We start from the raw sequence: 17,999 nt of genomic DNA, 5'->3' as shown, positions 1-17,999 counted from the left end.
CTGTCAGGAGTTTTGTGAGTACGGGCTGCTGAGAGCTGGAGCTCCCTGAGGCCCACAGTGAGGTTGAGATTTAGGTGCATGGGTCAGTTGGCTTGTAGGTTAGGGGTAGGGTTATACTTGAGGGACTGCCTGCCCCAAGGAGGTCTTACGTTGCCCCTGTTCCTCCATTTAATTCTTCAGGGCCCATTTCTCCTAGTGGAGGGGGAAGGGCCAGAGAGGGCCTGGATGTGCTGCTGTTCAGGAGGCTGTGGGCAGCAGCAGGGCCTTGGGTGCCTATTCTTCCCTTCTGCTGAGGATGCCACACTGCTTTATGTCAGCTGCATGGTAGAATGCGGTTGCTCAAGGCTTTTCCTGCTTTCTGTTCTGCAGGGAGAGTGAAGTTATTTGTCAAGTACTTTCTTCTGTCTCATTTCTTTCCTTACCAAAGTTCTGCTGATTTCTTTTGTCTGAACATTTTGATTTTTTTGTTGTTGTTCCTTTGTCTTGTTTGATACTCCTTTTAAAAAGTAATGTTACCTCTGAATTTATCTTTTTCACTTTCTAACTCATCGGGGTGATGGAGAAGCCATCCCATTGGAAGTCTTCTCCCATTTTATGGTTGTGTGAGAGCAAGCAGTGTGAGCACACATCTCAGTGAGGTGGCTTTTCAGTGGCCCTGTTACCCACAGCCACCTGTGACTTGTGTTGCTTCTCTCCGTTCTCTAGGGGATCTCAAACAAAAGGTGCTAGGGGAAGGATGGCAGCAGGGAAGGTGTGTGCCAGGCAGCTCTCCTGGCAGGTTTTGTGGTGGTTGTGGAAAAAAAAACCAAACCCTAATAGGATTAGGACGAATCATACATCTGAAGGTTAGGGTGTAGAAAGAAGCAAGGTGCCGGTGGTGTTTGTCTGTTATTCCCCCATGCCATATATTCTCAGGGGATGCAGCTCGTTAAGTTGATGAATGAAGCCTGTGTAAAAGTTAGTTAAGGTGCCACTGTTCTCCTAGGAAAATACTTTAATGATTCAAATAGAAGCAGAGGCCAGTTCCTCCTTGTGTGGCAATTTCTAAGTTCTGCTTTGCCCCTAAAATACTGAACTATATCTTTGCAGCACTTGTTGTTTGTTAGAAAAATCTCAGGTTTGCCTGGGATAGTTAACTGGTCTTCTGGCTTTTTCAAGCTGAGCCTGACTCATCCTGTTTGCTCCTGCTCTGTGCTTCTGCTTCAGTTTGGCTTTTCTCTTTGCCTTGGGTCGATGCATTCCCTTGAAGTGCTGGAGAAAGAAAGTAGACACTTTCTGTTTGGGACTGCGGCTGGTCGTGGTGTTGTAACAGAAGATCTAAGCAGTTCTGATTTCAGATGGTGGATTTCCTTTTTAGAAGTCCTTGAACTCACACACGGTTGATCTACTGTAGCAAGTTGCCTCAGACAGGGTGCCAGGAGTAGGTAGAACAGTAATTATTCTTGAAAATAGAAGAGTTATATCTAACTTTTTAGATGAGGGAGGCAATATACTGTTTGTTCGGTTTTGTTTTTTCTTTTTCCCCTCCAAATAAACATCTGATCTAGAGCGTTCAGTGGCACGATTTGCCCGTCACTTTAGATTCATGCTTGGGAATAAGCAAGGAATTTTTCTTTTTAATAGAGTTCAATCTTTAGATACTTATCAGAAGACCCAGTGGATATTCCTCTAAAAGAAGGCTTTTTGTTCCTTTTGACTTTGGAGGATTAGGAGCTGAAAGTAAGAGCAAATAAGCAGATGAAAGGTTGAAGCACATAAGTGTATTGAACAAAACAGGCATGTGCCTTTTGTGTGGATATCAAGACAGAATTTTGTTGTTTTTTTTTTTTTTCCTTTCCCCAAAGATGAAAATTGGAGAGAGTGTATTGACTGTAGTGGCTGAATGAGCATTCACTGTCTTTGAAAAAGCCAGTGTCCAGGGGTTACGGAGCACTGGAACAGGCTGCCCAGGGGGGTTGTGGAGTCTCCTTCTCTGGAAATATTCAAGACCCTCCTGGATGCCTACCTGTGTGACATGGTGTAGGGAACCTGCCTTGGCAGGGGGTTGGACTCAGTCTCTGGGGTCTCCTTCCAACCCCTACAATTCAGTGATTCATCTGACCGTATGTACTGCAGGCATTTATACCTGATCTTATTGTTGGGGCTTGTCTTGTCCTAGGTGTAGGGAAACAGTCATTTCTGGGTAAGAATCATCTCATCTTAAAGCAGACATGACATGCAGGTCTGATGAATTGCACCCCTAATTTCTGCCTTTTCCCACTTGCTGTAAAGAAAGTGTTGGGCACACAGGCTTAGGTGTTGGTGTCAAAGGACGGGTGAAATTAATTCCTTCCACTGTTTGTGGTGTTTTCAAATCATACAGAACCCAGGCTTCTGTTTGGAGTTCTGGACTAACGTTTCCTATTGTCCTGATGTTTTAATAGCAATTTCTTGTTAAGCTTGTTGAGATACATTTGTTCTTTTTTTGAAATACCTGGTTGGAGGTTTTGTTGTTTGTTTTTTTTACTGTTGCTTTTCTTATGTTAGTTACATTTTTTCATAAAAGAATTGTCAACTCTTCTTTCAAAGTATATTTGTAGACAGGAGTCATACTAGTACATCTGAAAACAGAGGAATGAATTTTCAGAGTAGTTGACCTGAACGCTTAGGGGTGCTATTCCTGTGCATAGATGCAAGCTTTGGAAGATGGATCTTGTCATGCAGGTATTGCTCCGTGGTCCATTGCAAAGCTTTGTGTGGTCACAGCTAGACGTCCTCTTCTCTGCAGGCACTGCCTGTATTGGTGCTCCTGCTCTCCAGCCCTTCCATCAGAACTCCATTTTTTAAGGGATCTTTCTGTTAAAGGGACAGTTTATTTGTTTTAAACTTGTGTGGTTTTCTGTTGTTGTTTTATTTTTATTGTTTTTCGAGCTCTGTATCTTCTGAAAAGTTGAATATTTTCGAAAAAGGCTTTTATAGTTTGAAGTTCAACTGGTGGCATGCTTTTTTAGAGGTACTTTCTTCCCTCTCCCATGAATCATGCAATCATAGAATGGTCTAGGTTGAAAAGGACCACAATGATCATCCAGTTTCAACCCCCCTGCTATGTGCAGGGTTGCCAACTACTAGGCCAGGCTGCCCCGAGTGAGGGTAGGAGGAAGCGTGGCCTCCTCAAGGTTGGATGAAATGTTTTAGCTTCTATAGCAAAGAAGGTGAGAATGGAATTGTCCAAAGAATGGGACTACATTTCTGAAACACTGACTGTTTAAAGTAGTTTTAATATGCTATAAAAGGCACGATTCTTAACAGTTAGATGTGTAAACAGCACCATGTTCTCTACTTGGACCTGATTTCTTACCACTCGCTTTATGTTATGGGAGCCTGAATCAGTATGGGAGAGATCACAGCCATTCTCAAAGCGTTAGTTTACGATGCCTCCGCCAGAAGAATAATCTGTCACCATATAGGATAGTAGAGAGAGGGGCACTTGCAAGGAAGATTAATTGAAGTAATTCATCACTTTGAAATGAAGATGGTTCATCAGACAAAAATAAAAGCTAAGTATTTCATGTGCCTCTATTGGAATTTGATAACCATTTGTTTTGCTATGAAATGTATGTGAACCGGGCACCTAGCGCTTGTCTACAGAAGGAAATTTACCAGTACAACTATGTGCTATAATTATATGCTATAATTATACCAATATAACTCCCTACGGAGACCCTCTTATACCAGAATAAGAGTTTTTGTGGTGTATCTCATTCTGCTTCCAAAGCACGTAGGCTTCAGTGGAAAAGGGTACTCTTACACCGGAGTAAGTTTCCACTCTGAGTTAGTTATATTGATATAATTATGCATTTTCTTCCTTCGGTGTAGACAAGCCCCTAGTGTCTTTTCAGCTTTGAACTTTAGTTAAGAATTTCTTGGTCGTGATAAGTGTCTAAGCATTTTCTTAGTACATTTTTGTGATGGGGGCTTGGGTTTTTAAACCAATTACTTAGGCCAATTAACAGGTTCCTGGGTCGTGGATAACAATAGGATATGAAATGGGATCAAAATTCATGTTCCTGGCTGCTTGGATGTATCTGCAGCTTTTTCCCCTTCTGTGGTTTTACATATACTCGGCGTACAGCACAACAGGTGGAGTAGTCTGTGGCTGAATAATGAGTTCTGCGTTGGACACTTCTTGTCTCCTGTTCCTCATTACTCCTTGAGCTCTGTTGTGCTGCGCCTCTAATTGCACGCATCTCTGTGGATCTCTGAAAGTGGCTTCCTTGATGAAGTTGAAAAAAACGCTACCAAAAATGTTAATTGTTTGGAGAATTAGTGAAATTTACTGATCTTCACACAAGGCAGATAGGGCCGTAATTGATGTGCTAGGCACAAGCTGTGCAAGGAGCCCCTCAGACTGGATGCAGAAGAAAGGCTACTCTTCTGTATGTGATGCATTCCAAGGAAGGGTGGAGATGTCCAGAAGATGTCTGATAGAGTTGGTCTCTCTCTAGAAGCAGGTGCCTAGAGCTGGGCACTGATGTGGATACCACTTGGACATCAGTCATGTCTTCTGGTCCTCCTCTGCCAGTGTTTCCTTTGCTGCCTTGAACACAGTTCACTCATCCTCATCTGTGCACCTCCTCAGAGCAGAATAATGTAACTTCTGATTTAAGCAGTTTCTGCAAACAGCAGCGTCAGTGTTTTAGAAGCGTTTTTTTTAAACCTTCTTTACTTCTTATGAAATAACTGGTTTGAAAACATACTTTGTTGTTGTTGTTGTGCCCTTAACTTTTTTTTATCAGTATTTCTAGTAAGCTGGTAGTGTTATAAATTCCATGTTGTCTCATTATGCCAGAAGTTGAAATTTATGACTTCAAATGAAAAGCAAATTGCAGAAGCAGGAGAAGCCTTAAAATAAAGATGATGTAATAATCGCCAAATCATAGAATGGCGTGACTGGAAGGGACATGAAGAGGTCATTTAATCCATCCCTCCGCTCCGAGGCAGAATGAGGCAGACGTAAACCATTCATGACAGATGTTGCTGTATCCTGTTGTCATGCAGTAGTAAAGCACTGATCAAAAAGCAATGCTGAAAGTTATTTATACGCATCTTTTTACTCCCTCAGAGCTCAGCGCGAGATGAACTTGGCATAGAATTAGTGTGAGAGGATATGGAGATTCATACAGGATTATTTTAAGTATCTGAGTTGTTTTTCTGGTTTTTGAAAACAATTCTTTCTGTCAGAATAGTCTAATTATGTTTGTGTAGTGTCGAATGTAATACCCATTTCTAAAAATAACTGCTGCTCTGCTTCTCAGGTGTATTTCTTCCTGAAATTGCTCTTGTTCTGTGTTGGCTTTAACTGGTGTCTCATCTCCTTGGGCACTAGGAGATTTACTTTAAAAATGCATAACATTTTCTTTTCATATTTGACAGTACTTCTGGTGTATAATTAGTTTTGGTTTTCCTTTTTTATTCAATTTCTTCTGTGAAAGAGATGAATAAAAAAACCCCAACAACTTGGGGTGGGAGTGTAATGGGAGAGAAGGGAAAGATCTGGGCTTAGCTAGAATGCTAGGTTAGATATGAAGTGGATAATGTGGCTTTAAGAAATATATATATTTTGTTTCTTTGAAGGAAAAATAGGATGTACGTTTCAGGATTTTACACGTTATCTGTATCCCTTTAATCCCAAATTGAAGTTTGCAAATGAGTGTCAGATGAATAACGTCTTTCTAAATGGAACAATACATAAAATTGGAATTGCAGATACCCTGTTGATAAAATGATTCTTCAGGCTTGTTTGCTCTGCGTTTCCTTCCAGTTATATCGTCTGAGAAACATCTGTCTTTGCTGCTAAATGACCCACTCTGACTAGGCCAAGTGGTTCTGACAGAACGAGCCGTCTCCAGCCCTCATCAGCTGCAGGAGGAGATGGCTGTACGTTGTAGCCTTGGAGAAGGGAGGAAGATTAGATGTAAATACGCTCAAATTGCAGTTTCCCTCAGAAACTGCTTACTCAGACATGCAGGAGAGATTCTCTGCAGATGCACTTCCTCGGTGTTTTGAAAGCAGTCATTTCTTTCTCTTTCTTTAATTTGGTTGTTGAATGCTGACTCTGTTTGAGATTTGGTAGTTTTTAAGAAGCTGCACATACTTTATCTTGGGTTGTGGCCGAATGGGACTCGTTAGCTCTGGGCATCCTCTCTGGCAAGTAAAGGACTTTCTCTGAAGTGCCAATAGGAAATCTGCATTGGTATTTTCACACGATAGCTGCTGTGGGCTCTCTTATGGACTGGGAAATAAGAGATGGGTATAGAGATGGATGGAAGCCAAGAGTTTTCAGGCAGACAGAATCTGTAAATAATGGTTTCTGCTTTGGGACAGAGGAGGAAATCCTATCAATATGGTTTATTCAGATTTCCTTTTAAGGTTTTTATTTTAATGACAAAAACTGGAGAAGTCTTTTCTGCTTTAATACTTTTTAGACCAGATATGACTTGTGTGTTGATTTTTTTCATGTAATGGTGTGATATTAAAAGTAGATGATGTTTGGAAAATCATTTTTGTACATACCAGATTTGATTATTATTTTTTTTTATAATAGGTACGCTAAAACCACGCGTTTAATTTGGATCATCTGGAATCACTTACTGCAGAGTTGTTCATACCTGTGATGGATCCCACTTCCCTGGTTGCACTCTTACCCATACGCACATGCTGTATGTGTGTGTCTCCTTGTGCTGAGGTGCTCTAATGATTTTGTAGTCCGCTCGTGGTTATGAAGGAATCTGTCCCTTCTGGAGAGATGGCAAAAAGAGCACTGAGGACTCAGTTTGGGTGAGCAGCCTGTGAAGTCACTGGGGTTAAAGCAGAGTCTGGTCTCTCTTAAACCCAGCTCAGATTCCAGAGTAAGCCACAGGGAACTTAGTGTTAATATGCAAATATGTTTTTGGAGGTCTGTTCTGTACAGTTCTCTGGAAGAGCTTCTCAAACCTCTGAGAATGTTTTAAGTTCAAAACCTGTGAGTTTTGGAGCTGATAATGGTTTAAACCAGCAAAGATTTTTTTTCTTTTCTTTTTTTCTTTTTCTTCTTGCTGTTCTTTTTCCTCAATTTGTGACTTGCCGTGTGCATCTTGGTACGGCCGCCACATGCGAGGTGCGCTCTTCTTGCTGTGCAGAATTACCCTGTTGCAGGCAGTTCTTCCACCACCACCTTTGAAGGGAAATTTATAACTCCTGTAATATCTGTCCTTTTAATTCTAAAATCCAGATGAAGCGTAATCCCAGGAGTGCCGTTTCCCTGTTGCAATGTAATCTTTTTCAGATGATACATGATTTACTCAGAAACAAATTAGCAGCTATGCATGCCTAAAGAAAGCAATTTAATAAACAAGATTTTTGTAAGACCTAATCAGAATTGTAAAATGATACTTGGGAATCAGTTACATTATACAAAAGAGCTGGTGTGAATTCATGGTTTCCAATCACATTGTTCTCTCAAGTAGTACAGAGGCTTTGACCTTCATTCAGCTGTTTCGTCTGATTTATTACTTAACTATTAAATGTTTTCAATCAATGATGAAAACTTCCGCTCATAACTGTAGTTTGTTCTGGTGATTGATTTTCATTTATTTATTTATTTATTTTTAAGCTACTGAAAAGAGCTATTTCCTTTTCTAATGATTTAAATCACCTGCTGCTGCTGAATGTGTTTGTTCTGCTCCTTCACAGAAAGTTAGTTCCATGCTCCTGACTGTGCCCGTGTTGATGAGGAAGATCATTATAAATGCAAAATAGTCACAGGCAGCACTGAGCAGCATGGCACTGCTGCAGCCCCACAGTTAGGGTGCCTGGCCCCAGGCTTGCTGTCTCTGGCTGACCCTTGGACTGAGCTGCTGGCACGTCCCCTGCCTGGGACGGGGATTTCGTGGTGCTCCACCAGTGCAATACAGATCCATTGTGGCACAAAAGGTTTTTTAAAAAACAGAACCAGTTAGTTTCCAGGTAATTATTAATGTTTTGTGCTATTTACATCAAGTTTTTTCAGTCTCTGCAGGAAGCAGTTTTAACATAGAAAATATGTTACAGGAGCAACAGTTTCTTGGCAGTTGGAGAAGTGACAGGGCTTCTGTTATAGATCCGAATTTGCCTTCCAATTATCCCCATCCTAAATATATCCTTTAGGAATTTTGTGTGTATTGGCTCTGGCTAGGGGTTTTCCCCTGTTTTCTTACTTAATTAAAACCATTTCTTACATAATGGGAGAAAAAAAAAAAAAAGCCTTGAGAAGAGAAAAAGCTAGCTTAATTTTTAAGCTACCTACTAGAAGGCTAGAAACAAGTCAGTCCTTTATAGTTCTTTTTAACATCCCGGTCTATCAATGCAAGCCAGGCAGCTGATTTTTCTCCTTTTTCTGATCTTCTCTTCCTGGTGTGTCAGTGGAATGTAACTCTCTGGTAACCATTTCTCAGTGGGGGCAGAACTTTCTGAACTTCCTCTAGCTGCAATCTCACCTTACTGCGGTGAACAAGGAGCCGCAACTTACTGCTATTTGCCTGGTAGAGTTCTCCATTCTGTTATCCCGTGATGCCTCTTTATCTCGATATCTTCTATTTTGCAAATTTGATATTGTTTTTGTTTGTTTTTCTTTATTTCTTTCATTCATCATGTTCTCAGAGATCTGCAAAAAGAGATGGGAATTGCATCATTCTGTTTGTACCAAAGCAACCTGCACTGTGTGCGTGGCAGGGCATTGCAGAGAGCTGTGCCAGGTGATCTTTGGCAGCAGTCAGGGATAAGAGTAGGAGCTTGGGGGTATAGGTTGTGTTTTCTGGAATATCCCCTAGATTCCAGTGTTATCTTGTCTGTCAGTTATCCTAGTGAAGTCCATTGCAAAAGCCAGCAGGAGGTACAATTCATTTCTGAAGAGCTGTCATTTGCTTTGTTTTGTTGAGGAATACATGAAGCAATCTAGTGCATAAGGTTGAATCTGAGAAGTTGAGGAGCTTACTTTTGGAGTTATCTCAGAAATGGCTGTGTATCTCAAAAGCTTTAATAGTGTCCTAGCTGAAGCTTAAAGTTTGTTTATTAATACAGGTTTCCAGAGACCTTTTTCCCTTTTGGAAGTACCTTTCTGAAAGTCCCATAGCCTACCTATTCCTGATTCCTAAGCCTGTTTCTTGTTGACGATAACTGACATCAGCCTCTTCAAAATCTTAGAAATCTTCACATCTTGTTCCTTGTTAAGAGTGCATATAGTACTTGCTATAACGAGAGTGCAAACCCAGTCACAGAAAGGTGAAGTTGTGCCTGTGTTTGCATAGCAGGTCAGCTGCTGAGCCAGGAATAGCAGCCCAGTCTCATGACTCAGTGCCCCAGTCGCTGGCCTGCACAGCCGCCCCACAGCAGCAGCCTTCTCCAGGAATGCAGCCCTATGGGCGAAGACGGGTCTGTGGTGAAGGCAGGAGCTGTGCTTCCAGCCCCTGCAGGGTTTCAGGCCTCCTGGATAAACTAAAATACTAAGGAAGGAAAAAAACAACAACAACGAAATGCTGTACTGGAGGCCCTAGATAAGAAGCTCTGTAAGGTATGGTTTGTTTTGCTCCATTCAGAAGCACAACAACATCTAGCTGAAAATAACTTTCCAGAAGGTTGTGGATGGGGAAGAAGTTCCACGCGTTTCAAAGTCAAACTCTGTTCCATAAACAACCTTGGAGTGGCATGTGATTAAATCTCTTGTATATTCAACAACAAACTCATTTTATGCAACCACAACTATGATAAAATTGAATTAAATGGACCTGCTTCTAAGAAAAGAGACTGAATAGCTGAGTGCTGCATTATTCAATGAATAGAAAGCAAGGAGGCTGTCTGAAACTCATAGGAAAGGGTTTTAACATTCTATCAGGCTAAAGAGCAATTCGGTGAAATCACTGTATTTGTTTCCTTCCCTCCCCCCCCCCCCCCCCCCACACACACACACACACACCTCCCCGCCCTCAATTTTTAAATAGCAGTGCTCTTCATACTGTCAGAATCCCGTGTTGTGACACCCCTACTCAAAAGTTATGACAGCAGTGTAATGACAGCTACTGCCTCTTGAGAATCAATCAGGCAATTAATTTTGTAAATGAAATGCTGATTATACAAAGCTTCACATGAGAGGCCCAGTGATTAAAATCAATTTAACAAATTGTTTCAGGTGGGACTTGATTAATAATTTGCCATAAATGCTGAGGATATATGACCAGCATACCTTTCTTGTGTGTGTGCTAATATAGAACTATATATAATGCTCAGAGCAGAAAAAACAGCCTGCACCTACTTGCAGTAAGTACTTCTGCCTTCTGACCTACTTGTTACTGGCTGCACGTTTTTGTGAGTCCACTGTTTCCCCCAGTGTTGGTAACGTCACTTTCTCAGCTAGTGCTCTCCCCAGCAATTAAGTGCATCTAACCTGTAATTATTATTATTATTTTTACTGATAAGACCAAGTAACTGAGAAAGTCTATTCAAACCCATTTGAATATTTATTAGGCTTAGGAAGATTTTTCCTTAAAATCTGAAGCTGATGTGGATTTATTGTATTTTTTCCCTTCTGTCACTTACAGGACTTTGCTTTTTCCCCTCCTACTCCAGGACATCTCTGCAGGGAGCCTTCCATTCGAGGCTGCTTGCTGTTCCTTGCCTGACAGACACTATTTTTAGTACATCCTTTTCTGTCCATCTAACCCTGTGTTTGTGTAAGAGCTGTACAAAGTAGGTAAGGGAATATTTTTATTTTTTTGAGTTCCAGATGGCAGCCATGCACAGTGAGTGAAGGTGTTTACTTGTCTAGGAAGCTGAGAGCCTCATTGCCAGACAAAATAGAAGGAACTGGTATTCTGGGTGGAGTTCTGCTTTTTTTAACTGACAATTTTCTGGGTTTATGAATGGATTTCCTCTTCCCTGTCGAGCTGCAATGTTGGCTGCTGAGGAGGCCTTAGGGCTGTGTTGCGTCCTCTGATGAATCTAGCCTGAAAACTTCAAGATACCATTTCTCCTGGCTGTCTGCCTTGCTCTCCTGCCAAGGGTTGCGATTTTAATAGTAGAAATGTTAGAATGAGAAGTGTATCGGTATCTCATGCGCACCGGTCCCAAAGCTGTTGATTTGGTGCAGGCCCACCATATGATGATGGTTTTAAATTCAAATGCTGGACGTGAATGGAAGTGGCTAACACCTGGCCATGATCTGGCAACAGATGGGACAGGCAGTCGGAAGTGATGGCGTGTTGGATGGTTGCAGACGGCTTCTCTGAAAGACATCTGTGAAGCCTCCTAAGTTCTGCTGCAGTAGAAATTACTGATATCTTGTTGTAGAGTGCTTTTACAGCAGGAAGTGAGAGCTTCTGTGTGCCTGAAGGAAGGTGGGCTCCATTTAGGAGCATTCCAGGGGAGTGGGTTGAGGGGGGTTGGGGAAGTGGGAAAACAATTCCCAAATCCTTCTGGAACAAATTGGGAATTAGGAAAGTAGGTTACAGAAGAGGCTGAGGCTGCAGACATGGTGGGGTAGGATGATGCATCTTCACTTGACTTGAGAGCAATCAGGGTATTATTACCTGTCTGTCAGTATCTGGCACTGACAAAAGAGTTGAAGGGCAGCACTTCTGAGTTGTAGAACAGAATCACAAGATCATCAAGGTTGGAAAAGACCTACAAGATCATCCAGTCTAACCATCCAGTCCACATAACCATGTGAGCTTGCCAGTGACATGGGATTGTTTTGGTCTTCAAGTGCGATAAACGTGTACAATTACTTTTTGATGTTGTCTTAACCTTTGTTTGCCCTCAAAGTGGCAAACTGAGGAGACTGTTATTCTTTAAAAACAGATTTCTTTGCCTTGTTAGCTGTGATTTGTTCTTTCAGTCATCATTTTAGGTTTATCTGTCTACAAGATAATGACCAGAGGATGGTTGTCTCTTTGACCTTTCAGTTTTTAGGTTAAGGGGAGCCAAGAGGAAAACTGGATAGCAAGCATACATATGTCCTTCTTCCTGGCCACGCAGAGACACTTGTGTGTGTTAATTTTTCTTGTAAAAGTTGTAGTGGAGAAGTAGTTGATTTTTGGTGGGGTGTAACTTTACTTTTCTCCTCTACCTCTTTTTAATTATGTACTTTCTGTTCTGAATGGGAATTCTTTCTGATGTCTCCCTTCATCTGGAATAATATGCAGCACCTTGGAGATGATGGCAAAATGTTTGTTAAATGTGTGCTAGTAAGTGCTTCTTCATTCACTGGATTTTCCTTGTTCCTTGCTGCATTTGCGCAACTGACTTCTTTTGTTCTAAAGCTTTACTAAGGCGCAGGTAGTATGCTACCTATTTGAAAAAGAAACAGGGTACATATTTGCCAGTCACCTCTCAGGTTTTAATAAGAACATAAGGCAGATTTTAAAAGCGCACATTCATACTTTTTTTAACACTTGTTTGCATCTTTTTTTAAGTAGTTATTTGAAATACGTAACAGGAGTTGTGTTCTGATACTCACGCTTTTGTTGTGTAAAAATGTTGGCTGAGGAGTCCTTGTACGTGTTCATACAAATGATGGCATTATCTAGGAATGGATTATCTTTTCCCCAGTTGCGACCTCATGCCAGCTGTGTCATTGTATTATGGTGAATACTCGTGATTATCTCCAGCGATAAATTTGTAACTTGGTGCCTGACCTAGAGCTGCGAGCTCCATGCCCATCTTTCTTGGAATGTCGGTAGCTGATTGTCAGCTGTCTTCATGATGAGGTTTCAAAGCGTCAGTATTAAAAAAGCCTCTCTGTTATTTATTTATTTTGTAACGCAGAGACAGAAGCTTTGGCTGTTGATCAATGAATAAACAAAGAGTTATTGTATTCAGTAGCTCTAGGAGTTTGAGGGCAAGCTTATTTGAAAGTGTTGAGTTCATGTCAGACACAAATGACGTAGCACTAGTCGTTGGGATGTAGTGTGGCTTATAGGCTCTTTAAGTTGCTGTATTTGCTGTTGTCAGCCAAACCAGTGCTTCTTTCACTTTTTTTTTAATTTGTTTAAACAAAAAATAAAGCACTCCTTCTTTCTGCAGAGTAGTTGTAGCTCATGTGAATACTCTCATCCTGCAGTGAACTGCTGTATCTTCTGAATGTGACCTTTGTAATGTCTCCTGCTCTTCCCTGCCCTAAGACTTCACTGGCGGGGTTCTCTGTGGCATCTTTTAATAGTTAAGTTCTATTTTGGGACTGTGACCAATGTTGTTCATATTTGTAAATATCTTTCAAATGATGATTGTGGCATTAGAAGTGAAACATACAGTGGTGACTCAGTAATATATTTAATGCATAATGCAAAAGAAAGTGCCAGTGTGTCTTGATCAACCAGCTGCTGAAGTTACTCTAGTGAGCACCATACTTTAGATCTGAGCTGAGCTGAGATATTCAGGAAAACACTGGTTAAATGACAAGAGAGAATAGAAACTTTTTCTTTTATTTTAGAAGAGGTAAAACTGAATCCCCAGATACCTTGCAGAGAAGGAGATATATTTGATGTGTTTTGCCTAGGAGGTGAGTGGAAGTGGTGGTAATACTGAGTTTACAACTGCAGATACTAATTTTTCCACTTCTGCTTACAGCAGTGATGCCGAGTTGATGCTTTCCTTTGTTCGAAACATTGAAAGAAGGAGCATGTAACAGAAAAGGTTTGTTGGTTACTGTCTGTAGGCAGTGTAGGCTTTTCTTCTTGTCTTACTGGTGGCACTATCAATCTGAAGAGCAGGAATGAAAGCTTGACCCTGTAGAAATCATTAGCAAACCTTCTGTTGGGTGTTTTAGTGTGTTCACAAGGCACACAATGGACAAGGTTTCTTATGAAATGCTTTGTTTTTACAAAGCCTGATCGCATGTGTGCTAGTGAATCTGAGAGTGATATAAGATAGGCACTGCAGTAAAGAAGGTACAAATTATATTACTGCAGACTGAAGCGAAGAGCAGAGCTGAGGTGTTTTGAGGAACTACAGATCTGTGCAATGCTTAAATGAAATGAAGCAAGTTGAAGAGGAGGTGAGGAGTCAGGAAGAAAATGCCAAGTCCACTCAGGCTTGTGAGGCAGAATATGGCAGTAAAAACTAGGGTGAGCAAACTAAATTGGCAACAGGTTAGTGTCAGGGAAATAAATGGATATTGATGATTGCAATGGCACTAAAATAATTATATTAAATGCTATATTTTAGTTTTAATTCTCAGTTTTAAGTAAATATGTGGAAGATGAGGAAAAAATAAGCATCCATTCAGGATGATCAGAGTCCAGCGGGATGTAGGAAAATTCAGTGAAGTCATAGCAGCACTCATTTTTGAAAAGCATTTGCATGTGGGTGTGGGAGAGTTGGTTGCTGATCCCTGGAACGTGCAGAGATTGACACTTTCATCATGATTCTGTCACCCCAAACTTGTCTTTGAAAGCTGTTGCAACTAATGTGAAGAAGTAAATCTTTAAACTTGACAAACGCTAAAGGAACTTTCACGTAGGATTGTAATACGTATTCCTGAAGTAAGAACTCTAACTTTTCAAAACGTTGTGAGAAAAAGCTCTTTCTGCAAAGGTGAAACTTGAAAAGAATGCTGAAGCTGGAAACGGTGCGTGTGGTAAAGTTAGGGAAAGTTATAATTAAATTTCTAGCTCCGCTGTACAGTACACTCTACTCAGTGAGCACCATTTCTTTTGTTAAGTGTATGGCTCCAGGTCTTTCTTACCATGCGATGTTCTGAAGACAAAATCTGCTCTTTATTGAGAGTTTTGTATGGTATTGATCACTGTCATATTAAATTTTAAAATCACCTCTCCAGTGAAGATGTAATGATTTTTTTTCTATTATTTTTTTATTTTTTTTTCATTTTTACGGTTAAGAAACTGAGGCATTACAGTAGGAAGTTTGAGTAGCCTGCCTGTGGTCTGGCTGTGGTGGCTGTAGGTCAGACTTCTCTGTAATATGCAACTTTACAAAACGTCTCCAAATCGCATCAAGTTCAAAAGTAGTTCAGTTGGTAAATATGAAGCGTTTCTGCGTGTTAAATCCGATGACTTCAAGGCAGGGAATGAGGTGATGCCTTAAACTGATGTATGCTGAAAATTCGTTGTTTTAGTAATTTGTTCAGCTTTCGGTGGGAGATGGAGGGTAGGATGCCTCCTCCATAGGGACCATCCGGCACACAGGGTGACTTGTGTCTTCAGTGGGTTATGTGTAGCAGTTCTCTGATGCTAGAAGATTCCTGGGAGTTCGCTTATGCTTAGGTTTCACTTCAGGTTATGGTTTTTTTTGGTGTGGTATTTCCAATAATGTGTTCCCCGTCTGTGGGACAGGCCTTCCTGTCTGTTCCTGAGCATGCCCAGGTGTGTACAATGCTGAGTTGGTCTTAGTGTTGCTGTTATGACCGTCTGCCTCCCCGAGCTTCTCAGGACAAGAAAACAAGAGGGCTAAGTTGGACCATCCTTCTCTTCCATGGCTTTGAATCCTATTACTTAATAGCAGAGTCTTACTCTTCCACCTAATGATGATCCAGAGGACTTTACTGTACTACTTCTTACAGTTTCCCTGAGACTGCGAAGGGAACAAGCAGTATTAGCAGCAAAGGTAGATCTCTCTGGCTTATCCTGCCCTTTGATTCTGTTGTATCCCTGGCAGTGTCCAGAGTAAGCTCTGAGTGTGCCCAGGTTACTCCTCACTCATGTCCTTGTTACTTGGTGACTACAGTATGCCGTAGGTCATCTATAGGCCCCAGTGACTGGAGCTCTTTCTGAGTTGTTATCTCACCAGAGGAAAGGAGGATAGGCTCTCCAGAGTAGGACAGGGAGAGGTGAGAACTGAAGAGAGATGGAGGGCTGGGGAGAGGAAAGGAGAGAAAAGGGAATGTCAGAGAAGCTCACTCCCAGACCACCTAATGGACAAGCAGAAAACCTTCACCTCTTGGAGGTCACTGTTTCCGGTGGATGAAGACTATCCAGCCTGTATTAATTTAACCTCCTGACCTTGTTTCTCCTCTTCAACTCTTTCTGCCCCAGTTCTGTCTCCACTCTTTTTTTTTTTTTTTTTTTTTTTTTTTAGCCTGTTGTCCTTTGTCCAGTGAATATCAAGCCACCTCTTTATACCTCTTAGCTCCTTTGATCTGGTCTCACTGTGCTCTGCAGCTTGCACTCTGTTTTTCCTCCCCTCCTAAGAAGCCATGAGGTTCAGGGATTCTTAGGGGGGTACACATCTTGTATTTCTCTAAAATCCAGTGTTACCCTGGCAAATTAAAATCCTCTGTCCCAAAGCATGGTATGCAAGTGGTATTTTTAAGTATTTTATGTAAGAACATAAATGATGTATTCTTCTGTGACCTCATTCTAAGACATAGCTGAACGGTTTCAGTTGAATTTTCCAGAGAATTTCAGCCTCAGGCATACATATGGCCTGGAAAATTTCAGCCTAAATGCTTGAAGTTTGGCAAGGTTTATGTGCACCTGAAAATAGTCTTCCTAATGGAAAGTATCAAACTGTTTTAGCTGTAATTATCTGCATTGTTTTGTAGTTCTATTTAAGTATCGGATGGGGAGCAGAACATATTACGCTCAAAATTAATGAGAATTTGAGTAGATGCTGTTATAGGAAGTGAGACAAAGAAACAGTGTCCTGGGTCAGAAGATGGTTGCAATAAGCAGTGCTGTTAGGCTTCGTGAGCATCTTATGAAGGAAACCCAAAACTTTCGTTAAGCAAGGATTTATGTGTGAGGAGAGGAATACAACAGGTGATATGCAAGAGTGAACATTAAAATGCAGAAATAAACACATGAAGTATATTGGCCTGCAGAAAGGAAATCTTAACTTGTTCCCTGGGAGCCTATAAGAAGGCATCTCTGGTTCATCTTCTGAGCCCTTACATGGGTCTGTTTTCAGTTAAGAGTCATCGGAGAGTGCATGATGGTCGAAGAAAAGTCGAGTGTGTTGCTAGGGATCAGGTGGCCTAAAGTGGTTTGGGAACCATCGATTTTTAAAAGTGTGAAATATAAATAGTAAATTACCCAGGGATGTTTAGTGGTAAAAAATAGAAACTTCAAATCCGGCCACAGAAAAAAAAAAAAAAAGCCAAATAATAAAGGGAAAATTGCTGAGTAATAGTTCGCCAAAATTAGAACTGAATGTGCAGCTTGCTGTGGTGGCAAAAAAAAAAAAGAGCAGTCCACTTCTGAAATGAATGGAGCTGTCATATGAGAATGAGGTTACGGTTTCTACCAACGCAGATGTAGTGTGACTGCATTTGGAAAACTGTGCTCTTTTTGGTCACGTTGCTCACAAATAGGTATTTGTAGAGGTGGGGGAAACGGGTGAAAAAAGCGAGAAGCTTTGAGTTCTTCACTTTCAAGGAAGAAGCAATAAGAACAACATACTGTTTGTTCAGTATGACTAGTTTAGAGGGGACATACCTGTCTGTATTGGGAGGAATTAAGAAACGGTTGCCATATAAACAATGCAGTGCTTCTGCAATTGAAGAAGTATGGTGTTTTTTTCTGGTTCACTTAGTTCTCAGTAATAAAACAGGAGAGTAATTGCACACACTGGTTGACACCCATCTTGAAACTGTTAAGGTGCTTGGTAAGTCTGGCCAAAAAGTCTAAAAATAAAACTTCCCCTCCCCCTTCGTGATTTCAGTTCGGATTGTCTGAAGTCTATTAAAAAGGCAAATAAACGTCCATGTAAATTGTGGGTTATGACTTACCTTATGATCCGGAAACTTATTAATGCACATGCTAGGGATATGAGAGCACTGAAATACAGCATTCTGTATGCATTGCGCTTTTTGGGAGGTTCCTTTTCTTTACATTTTCCCTTTTCCTCAAGGAAAGCAAACAGACACTTTCACAAGTTTGAATTACTTGCCCATTAGTTATATCTCTCTTGACAGACATTCTTTTATGTATGTTTACACACTGAAGTCAGTGTACAACAGTCTACTTAATTGTTTTGTAAGCTGGAATTTATTGGGT

General features: G+C 41.0%; 1 protein-coding gene across 6 annotated transcripts in view; it reads left to right on the top strand.

The window, feature by feature from the left end:
* The window catches only part of ARID1B (AT-rich interaction domain 1B), a 311,674-nt gene that overhangs the window by 10,508 nt on the left and 283,167 nt on the right, over positions 1-17,999 (top strand). The gene's annotated exons all lie outside the window — the stretch shown is intronic.

Source organism: Excalfactoria chinensis, chromosome 3 (assembly GCF_039878825.1).
Source record: "Excalfactoria chinensis isolate bCotChi1 chromosome 3, bCotChi1.hap2, whole genome shotgun sequence".
Lineage (NCBI taxonomy): Eukaryota > Metazoa > Chordata > Aves > Galliformes > Phasianidae > Excalfactoria > Excalfactoria chinensis.
The sequence above is the reverse complement of the archived record's forward strand: the minus strand, read 5'-3'. Positions and strand labels throughout refer to the sequence as shown.